The sequence below is a fragment of the Bos indicus x Bos taurus genome, chromosome 11 (assembly GCF_003369695.1).
Source record: "Bos indicus x Bos taurus breed Angus x Brahman F1 hybrid chromosome 11, Bos_hybrid_MaternalHap_v2.0, whole genome shotgun sequence".
Taxonomy (NCBI): Eukaryota; Metazoa; Chordata; class Mammalia; order Artiodactyla; family Bovidae; genus Bos; species Bos indicus x Bos taurus.
In genome coordinates this window covers 2,943,616-2,967,816 of record NC_040086.1, presented here as the reverse complement: position 1 = coordinate 2,967,816, position 24,201 = coordinate 2,943,616, and the positions used below count along the sequence as shown (strand labels likewise).

Sequence of the window (24,201 nt, the reverse complement as noted above, 5' to 3'; positions counted from 1 at the left end):
TCCCCTTTTATGTTGTTATTATCCTAGATTACATCTATGGACATTGCATGCCTATTAACATATATTGTTATAAATCTTGTCACAAACATTTGTTATAAATCTATTACATAGATTGTTTTACCCACTTGTCTTCTAAATCATACTAGAAAAAGAGGAAAGTCACAAACCAAACCAAAATGACAATAACATTGGCTTCTATATTTACCTATATAGTCACCTTTACCAGCGTTCTTTATTTTTTCCTTATGGCTTTGACTTACTGTCTAGTATTCCTTCATCTCACTCTGAAGCACTCTCTTTAGTATTTCTATCAGGGCAGATCTCTTAGCTTATGTTTACCCAGAAATGTCTTGATTTCTCCTCCATGATCAAAGAATAGTTCTGTTAGATACAGAATTCTTGGGGGACAGTACTTTTTTTTTTAGGACTTCAATTATGTCATATCTCTGCTTCTGGCTTCCAAGATGTTTGTGTTGAAGTCAGCCATTAATCTTATTGAGGATCCCTTGTACATAATGAGTCACTTCTCTCTTTGATGCTCACAAGATTCTCTTTGTCTTTTGGTTTCAACAATTTGACTATAAGGTGCTTTAGTGTGGCTCTCTTCCATTTACCCAGCCCGGAGTTTGTAGAGCACCTTGGATGTGAATAACCATCAGATTTGGGAAGCTTTATTACAGCATTGCTTCCTGACATTTTTTGTCTCTTGCTCGCTTCTCCTTCTGGGACTTCTAAGGTGTATTAATGTATGCTGGTATTCTTGATGGTGTCTCATGGTCTCTTGTGCTCCGTTTATTCATTTCATCTTTTCCTCTCTCCTTCTCAGACTGGATTATTTCAAATGTCCCAGGTCAAAGTTAAGGATCCTTAATTCTGTCTGCTCAAATCTGCTGTCAAATCCCTCCAGTGAGTTTTTCATTTCAGTTACTGTACTTTTCAACTTCAGATTTCTATTTGGCTCTTTTTTATAATTTTATTTGCTTATTGATATTCCTACTTTGTTCAAACATTGTTTTCCTGGTTTCTGCAAATTATTTGTCTATCATTCCCTTTACTCATTAAACATATGGAAGACAGTTAATTTAATATCTTTGATGAATAATTCCAATTTTTAGGCTTCCTCAGGGATGAGTTCTATCCATTTCTTTTTTTTTTCACCCTGTGAAGGGGCCATTCTATCCTGTTTATTTGTATGTTCTGTAAAATTTTTTGTTGAGAGCTAAACATGCTGAGTATTATATTTTGATAAATTTGGAAATCTACCTCTCCCAGTCCTCAGGGATGGCCAGTTTCTGCTTTCAAGGGCTACAGCCTTAGTTGGGCTAAGGCTTAGTTTGGCCTCTCTGAACTGTTCCGGCAAAGTGTGTATTCCTTACTGTGTCTGGGTTCCGAGTTTCCAGCTCCCTGTGTCTGCTGTCACTCAGTGACCTGACAAAGCTGGCCTTAAGTGTCTGTATTTCCAAAGGAGAAAAACAAAAACACCATCTCTTTCATCCTTGACAGAGTTTCTTGGAAGCCTCTTCAGGTCATGAAAGTGAAACGACTACGAGCCTCAGTGCCAGCCCTCAGTGATCAAAGGCAGTGATCAACATACACTCAAGTTTTTGAAGGAAAAGGTTCCCAATTGCCCATTCTGGCACCAGCAAGCACACTGAGAATGTGGGCTGCCAACCACCTGGGTACCTGCCATGGGGCTGGAGGGTGGAGAATGGTAGACTCTACATGGAACACTGAAATTCACTAAAATGTATTAGGCTCTTCAGGACAATGCAAGTGTTCAATTGATATCTTATGACTTTCATACATTGGAGAAGGCAATGGCACCCCACTCCAGTACTCTTGCCTGGAGAATCCCATGGATGGAGGAGCCTAGTAGGCTGCAGTCCATGGGGTCGCTAGGGGTCGGACACGACTGGAGGGACTTCACTTTCACTTTTCACTTTCATTCATTGGAGAAGGAAATGGCAGCCCACTCCAGTGTTCTTGCCTGGAGAATCCCAGGGACGGGGGAGCCTGGTGGGCTGCCGTCTATGGGGTCGCACAGAGTCAGACATGACTGAAGCGACTTAGCAGCAGCAGCAGCTCCAAATTAGTTGCTTAAGATAGCTCTTCCCAGCTCAGGTGTAGCTTTGGTTAAGAGATGTATTCCTAGAACTTCCTACCCCCACCATCTTCTATCTGCTGCTGCTGCTAAGTCACTTCAGTCGTGTCCAACTCTGTGCAACCCCATAGACGGGAGCCCAACAGGCTCCCTCGTCCCTGGGATTCTCCAGGTAAGAACACTGGAGTGGGTTGCCATTTCCTTCTCCAATGCAGGAAAGTGAAAAGTGAAAGTGAAGTCCCTCAGTCATGTCCAACTCTTCATGACCCCAGGGACTGCAGCCCACCAGGCTCCTCTGTCCATGGAATTTTCCAGGCAAGAATACTGGAGTGGGTTGCCATTGCCTTCTCCAATCTTCTACCTAGGCCTTGGTTTTTCTCAAATGTTACAGGGGAGCTTGGAAGAGATCAATAAGTACCAGACTAGAATCACCTGGAGAGCTATAATAATTACTGATGCAAACATCTCATCCCACCCCAAGTAACCTGATCACTTGTCTCTTTTTTAATGATCTCCCAGGAGATTCTCATGCTCAGTTAGGGCTAAAGACCTGGGAGAAAGTCTGTCTCAGCCTCAAGGCCTTGCCATCTCTAACATGTGCAGAAGTCACCCGGGGACCTCATCCAGACTGGTGTGACGAAGCTGGTCCAAGCTGGGGTCTGACACTGCACTTCCAATGCTCCCAGATGGCGGCCCTGCACTGCTACATGGGGCCTTCTTCAGGGAGCAGAATCCTTTCAGCTAGCTCCCGGATGGCGGCCCTGCACTGCTACACGGGACCTTCTTCAGGGAGCAGAATCCTTTCAGCTAGCTCCCAGATGGCGGCCCTGCACTGCTACACGGGACCTTCTTCAGGGAGCAGAATCCTTTCAGCTAGCTCCCAGATGGCGGCCCTGCACTGCTACACGGGACCTTCTTCAGGGAGCAGAATCCTTTCAGCTAGCTCCCAGATGGCGGCCCTGCACTGCTACACGGGACCTTCTTCAGGGAGCAGAATCCTTTCAGCTGTTTATTTTCTATGTTTTGCTTAATTTCTTGAGATTCTGGCATCCAGGGAACCTGTTTTAGCCGCAAGGCAAAGCACTTTCTTTCTCAACAAAGCAGCAGGGACAGGTTATCTGGAGACCACCACGGATAAGCGTGAGATTCTACAAACACAGCCTGACCATTTCACATGGGAGGGATACCTACCAAACAATTTAGCCAAATGTTCATCTCGCTTATTTGAACTCAGTGCAAAGTCGGTTTCTCTTGAGCTCTTTTGTGAAGGATAACCTATGGGAAAATAAAGCTTAGCTGTGAGTCAATCTTTTGCTGGATCTGTGTCTGATTCTTTTGAAATCGACACTCTCTTGGATGGTATTCTGAGAGGAGCATCCTGCACTTGGCCTGCCCTAGAGGGAGAGCACTGGACTTGGGTTCTGGTATGACATTTGAACACTGTTTGACCTTGGACAGTGAAGTTCTGTGGCATTTGACTTTCTCATCTGAGGCTGGAGGGAAAGATGTGGACCACAGGAGGGCTGTGGGAAGGAGGAGGAAATACACCCATGTGACCTTCAGACTCAGGGTGCTCGCCCCTCATCCCAACTCAATGCTATTATCTGTGATGGATGACAGTAAACAGAGCTGGTTCCAAGCAAGGGTATGCTCAGTGCTCAGCTGTAGGAGGAAGGGAGGCAGATGGACACACGTCTCAGTGGCTCTTCAACCAAAACTCTCCCCTCCACAGGCAATGAGGCCAACAGTCAGTGTCTGACCATTCTGGAAATGTGATGCTTTCTTGCTTTGGAAGAACGAGAACAATCCTGCTGCATACTCTGCACTGATCCTCACTGTAGGTTTACACTTAGGAGGGGCCTGGGGGCCTGAGGTCATCCAGACTTGACTTGTTTGATAAACACAAGGAATTCCTGAAGTTGTCATTTGGGATTGAAAAAAATGAAGTTGCAAACAGTGATGGACTGGGTCAGCCATCTCCCCTAAGACAGTATGGATGGGTGTTAAGACTTCTACTGACCCACATGTGGCTACATCAAGGACATGAGCTAATTGTGCCAAAAGACTATAGCAACCTGTGGAAATTTTGAGCTATATTATCAAGCTTTTTTAATGAAGGTTGTGATGTCTCAGGGTCTGAACACATTTTCTTGATTCAAGATCAAGGTCAATCCTTTTCTTTGGCCCCTGTGGAGAGGGCAAACCTATCAGGGAGGCTATATTTGTGCCCTAATGAAGGTGTTTCGGGCCACAGAAGCCATCTATTCTGAATTCTGCAGAGCACTCATGAAGTGTCTGCAAGAATATGAACTTTTAACTCAAAACCAGCGATAACACCAGTTTTCTCATGGTTTCCTCATAATCTGCATAGCCATTGAGTAATCTGTGCACATGGCAACTTTCAACTCTACAAAGAAACAATTGATAGGAAGGCCTACCTCATGCATGCCAAATGATTAAAGTATGACTACTATGATCCAGTGCATGACAAATGCCCATATCTCTGTTCATGAGACACTGGTGAATTACTAGGAATAGACACACTCAAGCACTTTCTAAAATGTGTTTAGCACACAGTGTCAGTCAATGGCATAATAAGATATTGTGCGGGACACACCATCACTATTACACGGTACAAAATTCACTGATTTAATCATGTGGTTTATAAAATGCACCAGGAGGGGTGTTAGTTATAAAACAGGTTTGCCAACAGCTTTGCAATTTCAACATGGCATGCATGCCTGGCTTATTCCAATAAATATTACCTAAGTTTAATATTATCCTAATGCACACAGTGTCACCTTAAAGGATTTCTCAGTCCCTTGTCTGATTTGGGCTAATGTCCATGTTCTGGGCATTTGTGACCAGCTTCTTTCCCTCAGCTTTCGCATTTGAGCATCAGTGTGAACAGAGAAATCAGCTTGGCTTCTCAGTGCCAATGTTTTCCAGTGGCTACAATAGGGGCAGTGATGGGAAGGGATGTGGGAGGGCTTCCTTCTCAGAAGCCAGTGAGTGGAGCACATGTGCCCTAAACTATGAAGGGCTGCTGAATAGAGTCATTACAAATTCTACCAGAAATAAAGGACACCATTAGAAAGTCTAGTTCCTGTCCCCTGAACAGCCTCCAGAGTGAGAGAACCTGTCTGACTTTTAAACTTCAGGGATCACCCCTAAATACAAGGCGATTCATACTTAAGACCATAAACTCCATAGGCAGCGATTCTTTCTTCCATATCTCAATTTGTTTTTGCCCCATACCTACCCGGTTTAAGGAATGCTAAAATGATAGAGTAGTAAAAATAATACAATACAGGCACATCTTGAGACATTGCAGGTTGAATTATTCCAGACCACTTCAATAAAGCTAATGTAATAATAAAGCGAGTCACCAGGATTTTTTTCCAGTGTGTGTAAAAGTTATGTCTTCACTGTAATCCATTAAGTGTGCAGTAGCATTGTCTAAGAAAATCATGCACTTAATTTTAAAAAACTTCATTGCTAAAAAATACTAACCATCATCTGAGCCTTCAATGAGTTGTAGTAATAATATAAAAGACCACTGATTACAGACCACCATAACAGATACAATCATAATGAAAAAGTTTGAGATATCGTGACAATTACCAAAATGTGATGCAGAGACACTAAATGGGCTCGTGCTGTTGGGGAAAATGGCACCAAGAGACATGATCAATGAAGAGTTGCCACAAGCCTTCAGTCTGTAAAAACACAGTATCTGCCAAAAGCAGTAAAGGGTGGGAAGATTTGGGAGAATGGCATTGAAACATGTGAAACGTCATGTATGAAACGAGATGCCAGTCCAGGTTCAATGCACGATGCTGGATGCTTAGGGCTGGTGCACTGGGACGACCCAGAGGGATGGTGTGGGGAGGGAGGAGGGAGGAAGGTTCAGGATGGGGAACACATGTATACTAATTAAATAATTTTCTATTAAAGAAAAAAAAAAAAAGCAGTAAAGCACAGTGCAATGATAAGAGGTCTGGCTGGTACATCAGCCTTTAGAAATGTGTACTTAGAGTTTTAAAGACATATACTTGCTTTCTTGCATGTCTCTCTTTGTAATTGATCTGTCTGCTGTTCCTGTTTCTTCTAATGGAACTTTGGAAAACACTTGCAGTAGAATTTCATCTCAAGTGAAGAAAAGAAAGGTATGTTAATACCAGTAATCTGGGATTAGCATATTCTGTTCTGTAAGTACCTCAAGTAGTCTACAAATATGGTGAATAAATGATGCAAATGCAACACAATGCCTTGTCTTAAAAAGGGGAACTTGGTCTATCTAAAGCATTTCTGAATCATTGTGATTACACTAGATGGTTGATTCAGGAAACACTATCCTCTGTAAATATGCAACTACAAATTTTGCCCCGGATTTCATTATATTTAATGTCATAGTTTTTCTTCTTGCTCCTGCTGCTGCCGTTCTCCCCTCCTCCACGACTGTCCCCAAGCTGTTCCTTTATAAAAACAAACTCTTCCCTGTTTCCACAAGATACACATCATTTTCTGCCACTGAAACCTAATGCCTCTCCCAGAAACCTTCTCACAGTGAGACCCTTTTTGGCACAGACCTAGAAGCAAATCCTGATTTTATTGTTTACCAAGATGTGATCTTGGGCAAATAACTCCACCTCTCTGAGCTTCTATTCCCTCACTGGAAGGATGGGCACATGATCATTTAATACATAGAATGTTTGTGAAAAGTAAATAAAATGATGTTTGTAAAAGCACTTAACACACAGTGCCAGTGTGAGGACTATGCAACAAAGGCCGAGTATTTGGAAACTACTGATCATCATCTTACTTATAAGAACCCCCAGGGCTTCCCTGGTGGCTAAGCGGTAAAGAACCCACCTGCTAATGCAGGAGACACAGGTTCGATCCTTGATCTGGGAAGATCCCACATGCTGCAGAGCAACTAAGCCCATGTACCACAACTACCGAGCCCATGCTCTAGAGCCCGGGAGCCACAGCTACTGAGCCTAGGTGCCACAACCAACGAAGCCCGCGCACCCTAGAGTCTGTGCTCCGCAACTAGAGAAGCCACTGCAAAGAGAAGCCTGCACATCACAGCTAGAGAGTAATCTCCACTCTCCACAACTAAAGAAAAGCCCACACAGCAACGAAGACCCAGCACAGGCAAAAATCAATCAATAAAACTTAAAAAAAAAAAAAAAAAAAAAGACCCCCCACCCCTGCCCAGATCAGCTAGTATTAATTCCTTGCTTTCTGCTCATTGGAACCCTGTGCAAGTGGAATGATATGCAGGAAGAAGAAAGACATAAAACACAAAGAAAACAAAGATGTTAGTATGTGACAGAAAAAAGAGATATCTGCCACAGATTCCACAGCATTCCATCACCAGCCACTTTCACCTCCTTTCATGCCTAATTATGATTAGAGCCAAAGGAACCAGACCTCAGAAAAACACTTCCTTTCCACCCTCCCTGGCAGGAGGGAGGGCAGTGGGACATGCACATCTCCTCCAAAGACCCCTGGGACCCTGGAAGACTCTGAGACCTTCAGATGGATGCAAAGGTAATGCTGGGGCTGCACTTCCACACCCCTTTACCTCCTGTCCTGGGAGCAGATATGGGCAGAGGACCTGACTGGATTTTTTTCCCAAGGAAGGCACACAGATGGCCAACAGACATGTGAAAAGATGCTCAACATCACTAAGCATCAGTGAAATGCACATCAAAGCCACAATGAGATATCACTTCAACGTGTCAGAATAGCTATTGTCAAAAAGACAACAAGGGCTTCCCTGGTGGTTCAGTGGTAAAGAATCCGCCTGCCAATGCAGGAGACACGAGTTTGACCCCTGGTCCGGGAAGATTTCACATACCACGGAGCAACTAAGCCCGTGTGCCACAACTACTGAGCATGTGCTCTAGAGCCTGGGAGCTGCAACCACTGAGCCCACGTAGGCAACTGCTGAAGCCTGAAAGCTCTGGAGCCCGTGCTATGCCACAGTGAGAAGTCCCTGCTCACAGCTAGAGAGTAGCCCCTGCTTGCCATAACTAGAGAAACGTCTGCACGCAGCAACAAAGATCCAACACAGCCAAATAAATAAGACAACAAACAGCAAGTGTCGGCAAGGATGTGGAGAAAAGGACCCTCATACACTGTTGATGGGAAAGCAAATTTGTGTAGTCACTACAGAAAAAAGTATGGGAAAAAATTAAAAATAGAACTACCATACAATCCAGCAACTCCACACTTGGGTATTGATCCAAAGAAAACAAAAGCACTAATGAGAAAAGATAAATGCACCCCTATGTTCATTGTCAAGACATGGAGACAACCTAAGTGCCGATCAGTAGATAAATGGATAAAGAAGGTATAGTGTGTGTGCATACATATATACAGATTGTGCTCAGTCACTCAGTCGTGGCCAGCTCTTCAAGACCCCATGGACTGTAGCCCGCCAGGTTCCTCTGTCCATGGAATGTCCCAGGCAAGAATATTGGAGTGGGTTGCCATTCCCTTCTCCGGGGATCTTCTCGACACAGGGACGGAACCTGTCTCCTGAATTTCTTGCGTTGGCAGGCAGATTCTCTACCACAGAGCCACCTGGGAAGTCCAAGAGTTCTCATGAAGAGAAAAAAAATTTTTTTCTACCTCTTTAATTTTGTATTTATGAAATGATGGATGTTCACTAAACTTATGATAATCACTTCATGATGCATGTAAATCAAATAATTATGCTCTATACCTTAAACTTATACAGCACTATGTGTCAATTATATCTCCATAAAAGTGGAAATGACATAAAGTGAAATGAAATACAACCTAACTTTACATATCGAGAAACTAGAAAAGGGGAATCCCCTGGCAGTCCACTGGTTAGGAGTTAGCCCTTCACTGCCAGGGGCCCAGGTTCAATCCCCGGTCAGGGAACTAAGATCTGCAAGCCACATGGCACAGCCAAAATAGTTTTAAATAATAATTTAAAAAAAATGCTTTAAGTTACTAGAAAAAGAAGAACAAGGTAAGCCCAAAGTTAGAAGAAGAAAGGAAATAACAAAGATTACAGCAGAAGTAAATGAAATAGATACCAGAAAAATAACAGAAAATTTTACCAGAAATAGGAGTCAGTTTGGTGAAAAGATAAACAAAACTGACAAACCTCTGGCTAACCCAACCAAGAAAAACAGAGAAGACTCAAGATCAAAAAAGAGGAGACATTACTACTAATGTAGTAATTACTACTAATACAACAGAAATGCAAAGAATAATAGGAAATCTTTATGAACAATATATATCAACTGGAACGTAGAAGAAATGGATAAATTCCTAGCAATAAACTTACTAAGACTGAATCATGAAAAAAACAGAAAATCTGAATAGACCAAATAATGAATAAGGAGACTGAATCAGTAATCAAAACCTTTCCAACAAAGGAAAGCCCAGGACCAGATGGCTTCACTGTTGAATTTTACCAAACAAGGAGGAAATAATGCGAATCCTCCTCAAAATATTCCAAAAAATTTAAGAGGCAGGAACCCTCCCAAACTTATGTTATGAGGCTAGCATTATTCTGATACCAAAGCCAGATAAGAATACTACAAAACAAAAACAAAACTATAGACCAGTATCACTGATGAATGAATACAAATATCAAATTCTCAGCAAAATATTAAACTGAATTCAATGGCAAATGAAAAGGATCAAGCAAGGGGATTAAGTGGGATTTATCCCTGAGATGCAAGGATAGTTCAACATATGTAAATCAATAAACATGATATATTATGCTAATAGAATCAAAGACAAAAATTGCATGATCATCTCAACAGATACAGAAAAACCACTTGAAAAAACACATCATCATCCCACAATAAAAACACTCACCAAATTGTGTATGGAAGGAACATATCTCAACATTATAAAAGCTCTATGTGGCAAACACATAGCTAATACCATATTCAACCATGAAACGTTGAAAACATTTCCTCTAAGATTAAGAACAAGACAAAGGTGGCCACTCTTATCGTGCCTACTCAACATAGTACTGGAAGTCTAACCAGAGCAACCAGGCGAGAAATAGAAACAAAAGGCATCCAAATCATAGAAGAAAAAGTAAAATTATCTCCTTTTTCACAGTTGACAGGTGGCGCTAGTGATAACCTGCCTGTCAATGCATCTGTGAGAGACACAGATTGGATCCCTGGGTTGGAAAGATCCCCTGGAGGAGGGCATGGCAATCCACTCCAGTATGTTTCCCTGGAGAATCCCATGGACAGAGGAGACAGGCAGGCTACAGTCCTCAGGGTCGTAAAGAACTGGACATGACTGAAGCGATTTAGCATGCATGATCATATACAGAAAAATTCTAAAGACTCCACACACACACACACACAACTGTTAGAACTAATCAACAAATTCAATACAGTTGCAGGATACAAAATCAACATTATGTTGCATTTCAGTACACTGACAATGAAATATCTGAAAAAGAAATATAGAAAAAAATCTCATTCACAACAGCATCACAGACAATAAAACATTTAGGAATAAATGAACCAAGAAGGTAAAAGATCTATCTATACAGTGAATAGTACAAGATTTTGATGAAATAAATTTAAAGACACAAACAAATTGACATATATCCTGTGTTGATGGATGAGAAGTATTAACATTATTAAATTGTCCACACAACCCTAAGCCATTTATAGATTCAATGCAAGCCCTATCAAAATTCCAGTGGCATTTTTTCACAATCCTAAAATTCATTTGGAACCATAGAAGCTCTCAAATAGCAAAAACAATCCTGAGAAGTAAGAACAAAGCTAGAGGTGTCACACTTTCTGATTTCAAACTACACTATAAAGCTCTAGCAATCAAAATAGTATGGTACTATTATACATATTGACACAGAGACCAATGGAACAGAATCAAGAGCCAAAATAAGCCCTAGCATATACAGTCATCTCATATTTGACAAGGGAGCCAAGGAAAAGACAGTCTGTTAATAAATGGTGTTGAGAAAACTGGATAATCACACGCAGAAGAATGAAACTTGATCACTAACACCACTCACAAAATTTGACTCAAAATGGATTAAAGACTTAAACATAAGGAACTAAAACTATATAGCTGCTAAAGAACCATGGGGCAACTAAGCGCCCACGCCACAACTAAAGAGAAGCCTGAGTGCCGTGATGAAGTGCTACAGCAAACAATACTGCATGCCGCAACTAAGATCTGATGCAGGCAAAAATTCATTCATTCATTCATTCATTCATTTTTTAAAATCTAGAAGAAATCAGAGAATAAAAGTTTCTTGACATTGGTCTTGGCAACAATTTTTTGGATATATCCAAAGCATAGGCAACAAAAAGCAAAAATTAGTAAATGAGACATCATCAAACTAAAAAGCTTTTGCACAGCAAAAGAAACCATCAACAAAATGAAAAGGCAACCTACAGAATAGGAGAAAATATGTGAAAATCACAGAGCTGTTAAGAGGCTAATATCCAAAATATATAAAGGGTTTATACAACTCAATAGCAAAAAAAATTATCCATCTGGCTTTTAAATGGGCTGAGGAATGGGACAGACATTTTTCTGAAGAAGACATACAAATGATGAACAGATACATGAGACAGTGCTTGACACCACTAACCATCAGGGAAATGCAAATCAAAAACACAATGAGATGTCACCTCACACCTGTTAGAATGGCTCTCATCAAAAAGACAAGACATAACAAGTGCTGACAAGGATGTGTAGAAAGGGGAATTCTTGTGCACTGTTGGTGGGAATGTAAATTGGTACAGCTGCTGTGGGAAGCAATATGGATGTTTCTCAAAAATTATAAATAGAACTACCTTAATTCAGTAATCCCACTTCTGGGTATACATCCAAAGAAAATGAGAACAGTATCTCAAGGAGATAGCTGCACTCCCATGTTCAGTTCAGTTCAGTTCAGTTCAGTCGCTCAGTCGTGTCCGACTCTTTGCGACCCCATGAATCGCAGCACGCCAGGCCTCCCTGTCCATCACCAACTCCCGGAGTTCACTCAGACTCACGGCCATCAAGTCAGTGATGCCATCCAGCCATCTCATCCTCTGTCGTCCCCTTCTCCTCCTGCCCCCAATCCCTCCCAGCATCTGAGTCTTTTCCAGTGAGTCAACTCTTCACATGAGGTGGCCAAAGAACTGGAGTTTCAGCTTTAGCATCATTCCTTCCAAAGAACACCCAGGGCTGATCTCCTTCCGAATGGACTGGTTGGATTTCCTTGCAGTCCAAGGGACTCTCAAGAGTCTTCTCCAACACCACAGTTCAAAAGCATCAATTCTTTGGCGCTCAGCTTTCTTCACAGTCCAACTCTCACATCCATACATGACCACAGGAAAAACCATAGCCTTGACTAGACGGACCTTTGTTGCCAAAGTAATGTCTCTGCTTTTGAATATGCTATCTAGTTTGGTCATAACTTGCCTTCCAAGGAGTAAGCGTCTTTTAATTTCATGGCTGCAGTCACCATCTGCAGTGATTCTGGAGCCCCAAAAAAGAAAGTCTGACACTGTTTCCACTGTTTCTCCATCTATTTCCCATGAAGTGATGGGACCAGATGCCATGATCTTCGTTTTCTGAATGTTGAGCTTTAAGCCAACTTTTTCACTCTCATTACAGCATTATTCACAATAGCCAAGATACGGAAACAATCTAAGGGTCTATCAGTGTATGAATGGATAAAGAAGAGGTAATATGTTTTACACACACAACACAATAGAATATTGTTCGGCTATGAGAAAGAAGGAAATCCTGCCTTTTGCAACAGCCTGAATGGATTTTTGAGGGTATTATGCTAAGTGAAATAAGTTAGATAGAAAAACAAATGCTATGTGATCTCATGTATAGGTGGAATTTAAAAGTCGAACTCACAGAAACAGAAAGTAGAATGGTGGTTGCCAGGAGTCAGGGGTGGGGGAAATGGCAAGATTTAGGTCAGAATCCAAACTTCCAGTGATGAGTATGTTTGGGGGATCTAAAATACAGTGTGGTCATTACAGTTAATAATACTATATCAGATACTTGAAAGTTGCCAAGACAGTAGATCTTAAATGTTCTCACCACAAAAAAACAAATAGTTATTATGTGACATGATGGAAGAATTAGCTAACACTATGGTGTTACTGAATTTGCAATGTATAATGTATCAAATCATCACATTTACACCTTAAACTTACATGATACTATGTATCAGTTATAGTTCATAAAGCTGAACGTGTATAAGGTGATTGTCTGTTTATGAACCTACATGGAAATGGCTTACTATTAGTAGCACTGTTTGGAGGTGAAATGTGGTCTAACTTCAAACTAACAAGGTCAAAATAAACATTTGAAATCTAAATTGTACAAATAGGACTTCTCCGGTGGCCCAGTGCTTAAGACTCTGCACTCCCAATGCAGGGAGCCCAGGTTCAACCCCTGGTCAGGGAACTAAATCCGTGTGCTGCAGCTGAGAGTTCGCCTGCTGTAACGCAGATGGAAGACTCCACATGCCACAGCTAAGACCCCATGCAGCCAAATAAATAGTAAATAAATAAAAAATACATATAAAATTGCTAATGTTTTAAAAAGAATAAGAAAATAAATTGGACAAATAAACTCTGTATAACATACATAGTAGGCACTGAATGAATGATAAAATATTTTAAAGCAAACAAAACAAAGAGGACAGATCTGCCTCCTGGTCTGTGTCCCTGAGCCACTCAGACACGAAGGAGAGGCATAAATACACAGAGACAAGCCCAGACACACCAACGCAGCCGCCCAAGAGCGACGAGACAAGGGTCAGCAGCACGTGGGAGAGGAAAGTCAGCTCAGCCAAGGCAGCAGGGGACAGACTCGAGTTTGAGTGGCCTGCAGGAGAAAGCAGTGGGCCCTGTCTGGCAGGCTGAGCTCTGAATCCAGCTGACAACAATATTTAATAAGGTCCCCCTCAAAGTCTCTCCTGTCCATAGACATAAGGTATCAGTCAGATATGGCAGCCCCTACTTAGTCCCCACAGTTATAAAATGTTAGTACTCTTTCATAGCTACATGTTGGAAATACATTAATTTCTCCTTCCCTTTTAAAAAAAATTTAATTGCAGTATAGCTGATTTATAATATTGTGTTAGTTTCAGGTACATAGTAAAGTGATTCAGTTATACATATTTCTTTCAGGTTCTTTTCCATATAGGTTATTACAAAATATTGAATATAGTTCCCTGTGTGCGTGCTCAGTTGCTCAGTCATGTCCAACTCTTTGTGACCCCATGGACTGTAGTCCGCCAGGGCCCTTTGTCCATGGAATCCTCCAGGCAAGACTACTAGAGTGTGTTGCCATTTCCTAGTCCAATAGTTCCCTGTGCTATACAGTAAATCCTTGTTATTTATTTTAATATATATTAGTGTGTATCTGTTAATTCCATATTCCTAACTTACAGGTTGTGTATATGTACATATATGGTGTTGTCTAGTTGTTAAGTCATGTCCAACTCGTTTGCAACGCATGGACTGTAGCCCGCCAGGCTCCTCTATCCATAAGATTTTCCAGGCCAGAATACTGGAGATGGAGAGGGTTGCCATTTCCTCCTCCAGGGGATCTTCCCAACCCAGGGATTGAACCCCCCTCTCCTGCATTGGCAGGCGAATTCTTTACCACTGAGCCATGGAGAAGCCTCTTCAATCATGGTCACAGACCATCGATCAATCAGCCAGACAGTGAAGATTTAATGAAGCTTCTTTAATAGCACACATGGGAAAAGGCCAAACTCAGAATTCCTGACATGAGACAGGAAAAACAATCCACATCTCGTGTAGACAGAAGTCCCCCTTCCCAGCTCCTAACCCAGAGGAAGCATCAACACTTACACACCTGGGAGCTCTTTCTCAGACCAGAGACGACTTTCAGTGTCCTCTCATGACAACACAGCCGCCAGAGAGGAAAGATTTCTCTAGAATCTAGATGGCTTCTTTCAGCAGAGGACTGTGATTTTTAGTGTTTTTCGTCAGTCTCAGCTCTGCTAAAGATGACTTCCCTAAACCTCAGATTTTCTCAAATATTAAGTGAGAGGCTTGGAGTAGACCAGTAAGTCCCAGCACAGAATCCCTTGAAGAGCTTAGAAAACTACTCATGAAAGGGTCTCACCCCACACCAAGGAATCTGATCACTGGAGGTGTGCCTGGGTGTCCCTTTCTACCAATCTCCCCAGAGGATTCTCATGTGCAGTAAGGGCTGAGTACCTAGAAGGAGGATTATCTTAGCCGTGGGGCCTTGCCCATTCCTGTGTGCTGTGCTCAGTTGCGTCCGACTCTGTGACCCCATGGACTGTAGCCCACTAGGCTCCTCTGTCCCTGGGATTTTTCCAGGCAAGAATACTGGAGTGGGTTGCCATTTCCTTCTCCAGGGGATCTTCCCAACCCAGGGATTGAACTTATGTCTCCTGCTTGGCAGATGGATTCTTTCCCACTGTGCTACCTAGGGAGCCCTGCCCATCCCTAACACAAGCAAAAATCCTCTGAACAGATGGACGAAGCTGGTCTCAGCTGGGGTCTGACACTGCATTTCCAGTAGAGTTCCCTGATGGGGGCCCTGCTACTGCTACATAGACCCTTCTTTAAGGAGCACAATCCTTTCCAACTATTTATCTTCAATGATTTATTTAATTTGAAATTAAATAAATCTTGAGATTCTGACATCTAGAAAATCTGTTCTAGCCTCAAGGCAAAGCACTTTCCTTCCCATCAGAGCAGCAGCAGGGGCAGGTTATCCAGGAGACCACCACGGACGAGCATGAGACTCTTCAAATACAGCCTGACCATTTCACATGAGAGAGGTACTTACCAAAGAGTTTAGCCAGTCCTTTGTCCAAAATTTTTGAATTTGATGAAGATTCAGCATTTGAACCTGTGGGGAAAATAAGCCTCAGCTGTGAGTCAGTATTTCACTTGGGAGCTGCATGTGATTCTTTTGAAATCGTCACTCTCTGGGATGGTATTCTGAGAGGAGCATCCTGCATTGGCCTGTTCTAGGGCACGAGCACTGGACTTGGGTTCTGGTATGACACTTGAACACTGCATGACCTTGGGCAGGGAGGTTCTGTGGGACGTGGTTTTCTCCTCTGAGGCTGGAGGGAAAGCTACGGACCACAGGAGGGCTGTGCGGAGGGGGAGGAAATTCACCAATGTGACCTTCAGACTGAGAATGCTCACCCTTCATCCCAACTCTGTGCTATTATCTATGATGGACGACAGTAAACAGAGCTGGTTCCAAGCAAGGGTATGCTCAGTACTCAGTTGTGGGAGGAACGGAGACAAATGGACACACGTCTCGGGAGATAATCAACAAAAACTCTCCCCTCCACAAGTAGTGAGGTCAATGGGCAGTGCCTGACCATTCTGGAAATGTGATGCTTTCTTGTTTTGGAATAAAGGGAACAATCCTGCTGCATACTCTGCACTGATCCTCACTGAGGACTTTGTATTCAGGAGGGGCTTAAGGGCCTAAGGGTATCCTAATTTGACTTGATAAATACTAAGAATTCCTGATGTCATTCGGGATTGAAAAAATGAAGATGCAACCAGAGATGGACCAGGTCAGCCATCTCCCCTGGGACAGCATGAATGGGTGTTAAGACTCCTGTTGACCCACATGTGGCTACGTCAAGGACGTGAATTAATGGTGCAAAAAGACTGTAGCGACCTGGGGAGATTTTGAGCTATGTGTGTGTGTGCTCAGTCCCTCAGTCATGTTCCACTCTCTGTGACCCTACAGACTGTAGCCCTCCAGGCTCCTCTGTGCATGGGATTTTTATGACAAGAATACTGGAGTAGGTTGCCATTTTCTCCTCCAGAAAATTTTCCAAAGTCAGGGATCAAACCCACATCTCCTGCATTGCATGCAGATTCTTTACCACTGAGCCACTGTGGAAGCCCTTTGAGCACAATATCAGGCTTTTCTTTTTGGAGGTCATGATGTCTGTGACATACTTTCCTGATTCAAGGTCAGCCCCTTTTTCTGGCCCCTGCTGCTGCTGCTGCTAAGTCACTTCAGTCGTTTCCGACTCTGTGTGACCCCACAGACGGCAGCCCACTAAGCTTCTCTGTCCCTGGGATTCTCCAGGCAAGAACACTGGAGTGGGTTGCCATTTCCTTCTCCAATGCATGAAAGTGAAAAGGGAAAGTGAAGTCGCTCAGTCGTGCCTGACTCTTAGTGACCCCATGGACTGCAGCCTACCAGCCTCCTCCGTCCATGGAATTTTCCAGGCAAGAGTACTGGAGTGGGGTGCCATCACCTTCTCCGTCTGGCCCCTAAGGAGTGGGCAAACCCATCAGGAAGGAGAAACTTGTGCTTTAATGAAAGTGTTTTAGGGCACAGTGCCCAACACCCTGACCCCGTTCTGAGTTCCACACAGTATTTATGAAGTTTCCTCAAGAATCTGAACTTCTACCTCATGGTTTCCTCACGGTCTGAAAAGACATTGAGTAGTATGTGCACATGACAGGTCCCCACTCTGCAGGGAAATTGCTGACTAGTGGTTAATAGTGCGTGGATATGATGGCTTTTTGGTGAATGAAGGGAACAAAATTTTTCCTCTTGCTGAGACAGCTGTGAATCACTAAGAATCACTAAGGTGGAAGTGTAAGTAAGCCCACGCAGTAAAATATTTGTTCACAAAAACCCTTTACAGTGACTGTAGCCACAAAGTTAAAAGATGATTGCTTCTTGGAAGGAAAGCCATGACAAACCTAGACAGTGTATTAAAAAGCAGGGACATTAAAAAATAAAAGCAGAGACATCACTTTGCCAACAAAGATCCCTATAGTCAAAGTTATGGTTTTTCCAGTAGTCATGTATGCATGTGAGAGTTGGACAATAAAGAAGGCTGAGCGCTGAAGAACTGTTGCTTTCAAATTGTGGTGCTGGAGAAGACTCTTGAGAGTCCAAGGGACTGCAAGGAGATCAAACCAGTCAATCCTAAAGGAAATCAACCCTGAATATTCATTGGAAGGACGGATGCTGAAGCCGAAGCTCCAATACTCTGGCCACCTGATGCAAAGAGCTGGCTCATTAGAAAAGACCCTGATGCTGGGAAAGACTGAAGGCAAAAGAAGGAGCTGGCAGAGATTGAGATGGTTACAGTATGCGCGACTCAATGGATATAAATTTGAACAAACTAGGGGAGATGGTGGAGGACAGAGCAGCCTGGTGTGCTGCAGTCCATGGGGTCACAAAGAGCCAGACAGGACTTAGTGACTGAACAACAACAAGAACAAGAGGAATTACTATCTTCCCTTTCCTTGAAGTCACCCCTGATTGACTGCTGTATAATGTACTTCTGTCCTTCATGACAGATGACACTGTTTTGTACTCTTGGTCTACTGCATTTTTGGAAAACAGTACTGTAGTTTCCTCCATCATAAGGATTGTGTCTACTGCTTTTCTCCACAGACCCAATTTCTTTACATTGAGAGAATGTTCCAGAATGTGGTCAGCCAATCAGTTTAGTAAATAGCACAAGTGCTTCCAATTGCAGTAAGATCCTAAAAGTAGAGCATGGAAATCTAATGTTCACTTTGAAAAAGCCACACTCATAAGATGTTCATAACAGCACTATTCAGATAGTCAAAAGGTGGAAACAACCCAAACGTCCATCAACTGATAAATGGATCAACCAAATGGGGTAAGTCCATGCAATGGAATATCATTCAACCATAAAAAGGAATGAATTCCTGAGGCATGCTACCATGTGGATGAACCCTGAAAACATGTTAAATGAAACAAACCAGTCACAAAAGACCATATCGTGTGTGATTCCATATACAAATACCCAGAATAGACAAATCCGTAGGACAGACAGTGGGTTAGTGGTTGCCAGGGGCTGTGGAAAACGGGGGATGGGGATTGGTAGCAAGTGGGTTTGATATTACTTTGGGGAGTGCTGAAAATGTTCTAAAATTAGATAGTGGTGGCTCACAACCCCATGAATATACACTGTAAAGGGTGTATTTTATGTTATGTGACCAATATATCAAGCTGTTGTTTAAAGTACAGTGTGTGAATAGCCAGTGGGAATTTGCTATAAAACTCAGGGAATTCAAACTCAGGCTCCAGGACAACCTAGAAAGGTGGGATGGGATGAGAAGTGGTAGACAGGCTCAAGAGGGAGAGGACAAATGTAGACTTATGGCTGATCCATGTTGCTATATGGCAGAAACCAACATAATGTTGCAATTATCCTTCAATCAAAGGTAAGTAAATTAAGGGAAAAAAATAGTGTGAAAATAATAAAAATTTAAAAAATAAAACAGGGTGTGTGTGTGTATATATGAGGGGATAGACAAAACAAGATGTGACTGATTAGCACATATAGGTTCACTATATTAATACTAATCTCTCTCCTTTTGTACATGTTTGAATTTTTTGTTTGAAATTTTTCACAAGGAAAAGTTAAAATGTGCAAGTATGCTACTCTCGCACGGAGCTCTGGATTTTGAGTAATGTGCAAAGTTAGGAATACTGTTAACGTTTCTCCTTTCTCCTTTGCAAAGAATCCCTAAGGTAAAATCGGGGAGGTCAAGCAGGTAGAGCGAGGAGAAACCCTGCGTTCACTCCAGCACCCATGGGAGGCGAGCGCCGTCTCCTGCCTGACTCAGGCTCACGCTGAGTCTTCACGCGCATCTCCACCTGCCACAATACACCTCGGGTGGCGCCTCTGGTCAGATGGAAAGGTGGGGGCGGGGGGGTGTGTGGCTCTGCACCTTGCCAGTAATCCAGGAAGAGAACAAAGAAGAGGGCCTCTGCTCCTCTCTTCTTTGCCATAGTCTGTGTACCATTACAGAGGAGCAATCTCCCAAAACACTTCAGACACAACAGCCTTTAACTCCAGGATACTTCAGAACCCACAGTCTGTGACGTCACGCCCGGAAACGGAAGCGAGGGGCTGGGCAGGTGCACGGTGGGAAGGAGGGGGCGGTGTCTATGGGCCAGGACCGGAAAGGGAGAGGCCGCCGTAAGGCAACAGCCTCTCCACTCACTTTCCTGGGCTCTGCACTGCCTTCCTTCATCCCCAGGCACCGCCTCCTGGAGGCAACCAGAACTCTTCTATTGCAACTGACAAAAACTCAATTAAATCAACTTAAATGAACTGCAAGTAGCTAGAATAGCCAGAAAAATCTTAGGACAAATCAACATATCACATTACAAAAATATCGTTATTTATTGCATCACATAATAGAATTGTTGTTGTTGTTCAGTCCCTAAGTCGTGTCCAACTCATTGCGACCCCACGGACTATGATACACCAGGCTTCCTTGTCCTCCACTATCTCCTGGAGTTTGTTCAGGCTCATGTCCATTGAGTCCGTGATGCTACCTAAATCTCATCCTCTGCTGCCCTCTTCTTTAACAGAAGTATAGCACCAAAAATGTTATAAATAAAAATATAAGTTGATGCTGTCACTCATATGTCACTATTTCCCCTATTACATTTCATAAGATTAAAGTATTTCCAAAGGGGGAAAATGACTTTATATTTTAGCACCTTTAACTGTACTTTTCCTTCCTGTATTTTCATTATACACTGTGTCCTACAAGTTATGTAGCCAGTCCTGCTTTGTATGCAGTGACAGGGTGAAAGAAATCTGAGGAGGGGATGGGATGGAGGGAGAAGTTACAGAAAAAGTTATAGAGTTGAATTCTGAGTAGCTCAGATGTACTGGATTGTTGGGGCTGCCCTAACAAAGTTCCACAAAATGGTGAGGTTAAACAACATCAGTCTATTATCTAACAGTTCCAGGGACCAGAAGTCTGAGACAGAGTTGGTTCTTTCTGAGGCCTCTCAACCTGGCTTGTAGGCAGCTGTCTTCTCCTTGTGACTTCCCTCCACAATCATCTGTGTCCAAAGTTTCTCTTCTTATAAGGACATCAGTCATATTGAATTATAGTCTACCCTAATGTACCTCATTTCTGAACTACTGGTGGTTAAGACATCAACATATACATCTGGGGTGGGGAGAGAATTCAACCCATAACAGGAGGTAATTGAAGCAGCAAAAATGTTACTTCCCTAAAATATCTTCAAGAAAACAAAAACAACAAAAATAACATATACCACAACACAAAACTCACATCCTCAGCATAACTGGAAGACAGAACATGTCCAGCTTCAAATTCCGGTAAATGTAAAAAGAAGTCCTAAGCCCAGGCACTGATTCTCTGGCTTCTGCTACATGTCTTGGTGGAGAGGAAACACAATGGCCCCCAAATGACCTAAAATCTCCTGTAGAAAGAGAACACTCACCCTATGAACGCAAATGCTGCAAGTATGTCCTGCTTCAGTTCAGTCGCTCAATCGTGTCCAACTCTGTGACCCCATGGACTGCACCATGCCAGGCCTCCCTCTCCATCGCCAACTCCTGGAGTTTACTCAAACTCTTGTCCATTGAGTCGGTGATGCCATCCAGTCATCTCATTCTCTTAAGTCCCCTTCTCCTCCTGCCCTCAATCTTTCCCAGAATCAGGGTCTTTTCCAATGAGTCAGTTCTTTGCATCAAGTGGCCAAAGTATTGGACTTTCAGCTTTAACATCAGTCCTTACAATGAATATTCAGGACTGATTTCCTTTAGGATGGACTAGTTGGATCTCCTTGCAGTCCAAGGGACTCTCAAGAGGCTTCTCCAACACCACAGTTCAAAAGCATCAATTCTTCTGCGCTCAGCTTTCTTTATAATCCAACTCTCACATCAATACATGACTACTGGAAAAAACATAGCTTTGACTAGACAGACCTTTGTTGGCCAAGTAATGTCTGTGCTTTTTAATATGCTGTCTAGGTTGGTCATAACTTTTCTTCCAAGGAGCAAAAGTCTTTTAATTTTATGGCTGCAGTCACCATCTGCAGTGATTTTGGAGCCCCCCAAAATAAAGTCTGACACTGTTTCCACTGTTTCCCCATCTATTTGCCATGAAGTGATGGGACTGGATGCCATGATCTTAGTTTTCTGGATGTTGAGTTTTAAGCCAACTTTTTCACTCTCCTCTTTTACTTTCATCAAGAGACTCTTTAGTTTTTCTTTGCTTTCTGCATAAGAGTGATGTCATCTGCATATCTAAGGTTATTGATATTTCTCCTGTCAATCATGATTCCAGCTCGTGATTCATCCAGTCCAACATTTCTCATGATGTACTCTGCATATAAGTTAAATAAGCAGGGTGACAATATACAGCCTTGACATACTCCTTTTCCTATTTGGAACCAGTCTGTTGTTCCATGTCCAATTCTAACTGTTGCTTCTTGACCTGCATACAGATTTCTCAAGAGGCAGGTCAGGTGGTCTGGTATTCCCATCTCTTGAAGAATTTTCCATAGTTTGTTGTGATCCACACAGTCAAAGGCTTTGGCATAGTCAAGAAAGCAGAAATAGATGTTTTTCTGGAATTCTCTTGCTTTTTTGATGATCCAACGGATGTTAGCAATTTGATCTCTGATTCCTCTGCCTTTTCTAAATCCAGCTTGAACATCTGGAAGTTCACAGTTCACATATGTTGAAACCTGGTTTGGAGAATTTTGAGCATTACTTTACTAACATGTGAGATGAGTGCAACTGTGTGGTAGTTTGAACATTCTTTGGCATTGCCTTTCTTTGGGATTGGAATGAAAACTGACCTTTTCCAGTCCTGTGGCCACTGCTGAGTTTTCCAAATTTGCTGGCATATTGAGTGCAGTGCTTTCAAAGCGTCATCTTTTAGGATTTGAAATAGCTCAGCTGGAATTCCATCACCTCCACTAGCTTTATTTGTAGTGATGTTTCCTAAGGCCCACTTGACTTAGCATTCCAGGATGTCTAGCTCTAGGTGAGTGATCACACCTCGTGATTATCTGGGTCATGAAGATCTTTTTTGTATAGTTCTTCTGTGTATTCTTGCCACCTCTTCTTAATATCTTCTGCTTTTGTTAGGGCCAAACCATTTCTGTCCTTTATTGTGCCCATCTTTGCTTGAAATGTTCCCTTGGTATCTCTTAATTTTCTTGAAGAGATCTCTGGACTTTCCCATTCCATTGTTTTCCTTTCTTTCTTTCCATTGATCACTGAGGAAGGCTTTCTCATCTCTCCTTGCTATTCTTTGGAACTCTGCATTCAAATGGGTGCATCTTTCTTCTTCTCCTCTGCCTTTTGCTTCTCTTCTAGTCACAGCTATTTGTAAGGCCTTCTCAGACAACCATTTTGCCTTTTTGCATTTCTTTTCCTTGGGGATGATCTTGATCCCTGCCTCCTGTACAATGTCATGAACCTCCATCCACAGTTCTTCAGGCACTCTATCAGATCTAATCCCTTGAATCTATTTGTCACTTCCACTGTAAAATCGTAACGGATTTGATTTAGGTCATAGGTGTTGGAAAAGACTCTTGAGAGTCCCTTGGGCTGCAAGGAGATCCAACCAGTCCATCCGAGAGGAGACCAGTCCTGGGTGTTCATAGGAAGGACTGATGTTGAAGATGAAACTCCAATACTTTGGCCACCTGATGCGAAGAGCTGAGTCATTTGAAAAGACCCTGATGCTGGGAAAGATTGAGGGCAGGAGGAGAAGGGGACGACAGAGGATGAGATGGCTAGATAGATGGCATCACCGACTCAATGGACATGGGTTTGGGTAGACTCCGGGAGTTGGTGATGGACAGGGAGGCCTGGCATGCTGCGGTTCATGGGGCTGCAAAGAGTCGGACACAACTGAGTGACTGAACTGACTGACTGACTGACTGAATGGTCTAGTGGTTTTCCCTACTTTCTTCAATTTAAGTCTGAATTTGGCAATAAGGAGTTCATGGTCTGTGCCACAGTCAGCTCCCGGTCTTGTTTTTGCTGACTATATAGAACTTCTTCATCTTTTGGCTGCAAAGAACATAATCAATCTGATTTCAGTATTGACCAGCTGGTGATGTCCATGTGTAGAGTCTTCTCTTGTGTTGTTGGAATAGGGTGTTTGCTATGACCAGTGCATTCTCTTGGCAAAACTCTATTAGCCTTTGCCCTGCTTCATTCTGTACTCCAAGTCCAAATTTGCCCATTATTCCAGGTATTT

The 24,201-nt window shown here is 42.7% G+C and overlaps 1 protein-coding gene across 1 annotated transcript in view; it reads right to left on the bottom strand.

Annotated features, from left to right (window-relative positions):
- Nucleotides 1-24,201, bottom strand: part of C11H2orf92 (chromosome 11 C2orf92 homolog) — a 57,647-nt gene that overhangs the window by 21,619 nt on the left and 11,827 nt on the right. Inside the window, exons 2-3 of the mRNA XM_027554628.1 lie at nucleotides 15,965-16,027; nucleotides 3,293-3,376 (exon numbers count right to left, since the gene is read on the bottom strand). The gene's annotated coding sequence lies outside the window, so the exon portion shown is untranslated. The remainder of the gene's footprint in view (nucleotides 1-3,292; nucleotides 3,377-15,964; nucleotides 16,028-24,201) is intronic.